This window comes from Dipodomys merriami, unplaced genomic scaffold (assembly GCF_024711535.1).
Source record: "Dipodomys merriami isolate MVZ:Mamm:240054 unplaced genomic scaffold, mDipMer1.0.p SCAF_1915, whole genome shotgun sequence".
In the NCBI taxonomy this organism is placed as follows: domain Eukaryota; kingdom Metazoa; phylum Chordata; class Mammalia; order Rodentia; family Heteromyidae; genus Dipodomys; species Dipodomys merriami.
Window position 1 is genome coordinate 55,548 of NW_027203288.1, and position 2,663 is coordinate 58,210.

Below are 2,663 nucleotides of genomic sequence, written 5' to 3' on the forward strand. Positions count from 1 at the left end.
TTCATAACGACTATGGATGTTCACTGAAAGAAATATATGCATATATATGCAGACACATGCAGTTACTGGTTCTTTTTTTTTAGTGCAGATTCTGAGGCTTGAACTGAGCCTAGAAATTGTCCCTGAGCTCCATTTACACAAGGAAGCACTTTATTGTGCCTTAATCCATGATACTTCATTAAATGGAGGCATAATTTAATACCTAATAATTATTAGTAATATTTTACATGTAATTTAATAATATATAGACATCTCACATTCTATAAGTATATTTATATTTTCTATAAATATATTTATATTTAAATGTACAGTGGAATATACATATACATCTCTCTCTATATATATTTATATACACTTATTTGCAGCAATTTACACATCTATCTATTTATATATTGGCCACTGCTGGGGCTAGAACTCAGGTCCTGGAAACTGCCTGGCATTGAATTTGTTTGAGGCTGCTGTGCTTAAACTGACCCCTTGATGAATTGGACATTCCAGGCCCTGAGTTCAAATCCCAGGAATGCTGAAGTCAATTGGTGGAGTAAGAAGCCAATGATGATCTAATTTCCTTTCCGTGGAAATATTGTGCCCTAGGTACAATATGTAATATCTATGCAAATACATATGTATGATATATATTATACATGTATATAAATATTATTTTTGCCAGTTCTAGGCCTGGAATTCACACACTGGGAAATGCTCCGGATTTGTTTTTCTTCTAGGTTAGCTTTCACTTCACCCAGAGCACAATAGTGTTACCTAGTCTCTGAGTTCAAATTCTAGGTATGGCAGATAAAGTGGCCCAAACTCCTAGCCAAGACCTTAACTTTTTTGGGGGGGCAGGCATGGGGCTGGAACTCAGGTCACCACAAATCTGACTCAGCCTTGATTACCCTAGGCTGGGGTGCAGCTTTTAAACCCACAGATGATCCAGGGATCAACTCCCAGCTGTGGCAAAAAAAGTAAAGCAACCAAAATGGAAGAGGAAAATCCAGGACATTTTAGACAACAGTTTTACCTTTGTTTCCTTTGCACTGTGACCATCCTGGCTCTCAATGACTCGGCTTGAAAATTGCACATGTCCTTGCATGGCCGAAGGCTGGCGAGCTGTCAGTGAAGCCTGAGCCCAACCAAGACACCTAGGCCCTGAGTTCTGTGCTGGGACTTCCACTTACTCATTCCTATCTATAGGAACAATAATAGAATCTTTGTAATGTACCAATTGAACTACTAATTAGCTAGTCATTGTATTATAAGATTGTACGCAATAAATATAGGTCATTGATTAACTTAATTAACACTTTATTAAGTCTCCTACTGTGATTAATTAATGGTGGCATAATTTTAGACCAAATAATTCATAGTAATAGAATATATAAAAATAAGATATAGGTCATCATTCTTTATATAGAGTTACACACTAGAATCTACATAAATGTCTATCTGTCTCTATCTATAACTTTATTTATAGATTCATATACATATCTAAATACACACACACGCTGCAATCTACACATCTATCTGTTTATATATTGGCCACTCCTAGGGCTTCATCTCAGGTCCTCAATTTTGCCCGACACCTTCACTTGTGTCAGCCTGGTGGGCTAACATTGACCCACTAAAATATATAATTGATCCTCTAAAATATATAATAACTAAATAAAAAATAAAATGAATAACTACACTAACTGCAATATGCAATAAACATGTATATGTAAATATAAATCATGTGTTTAAAATGTATATGAATATTATTTTAGCAAGTGCTAGGAACAGGCCTGTCTTTCTTGTCTTCCAGCATTGTGAGCTTTCCCTTCCCCAACAGTACTGCAGATTTACCCAGCCCCTGAGTTCAAATCCCAGGCCTGGCAGAAAAAATGGAATGTATATAACACCAAGTAGCCTAATAATTGTTTAAATATTTTTAATGTATATATGTACGTATGCATTTATGTATTACATATTTTTATTTTGTCAAGCACAGGGCTTGAACTCAGGGCATGGCAACTCTGCCTAAGCTTTGATCACTCTAGGCTGGGTTGCAGCCACTGGACCCACAGCCGAACCTCGGTTCCTGGGCCTCAAAGGATGACAGGAAAATTAAATAAATAAAACGACACAGAAAAACAACCAGTAACTTGCAATGGCTGCCGGTTTTACATTTGTTTTCTTTTCAAGGTGACCATCCTGGGTCTAAATAACAGGGCTGAAAAAAGTGTCGGTAACCTGGCATTGATGAAGGCTGTCAGACTTCCAGAGAATCCATGGGCCAACACCGCAACATAGGCCTTGTGTTCGAAGTCGGGTCCTGACCCCAACCAAGGGAGGGAGATCCTAAGAGTCTCGTTCCTATTCATAGGAATACCGATGGAAAGATATGAATGTCAAGGTTGAATTACTTGTTCCTGAATGATACTGGCATAAAATTAGAGAGAGATTTTAGGAGGCTGATGGATTTTAATGAATATTTTAGAAACATTAAAAGATTACTATTAATTACATGGACACAATAGCTTTGGGACAGTGGTCGATATAATTAATAATTCATTAAGGATGAAAACAGTAATATTACTTACATGGAGGCATAATAAATACCCAAGAATTGGTAGGAATGTAGCCTATATAAGTAAATAATGTATAGACATCTCTGGCACTCTATA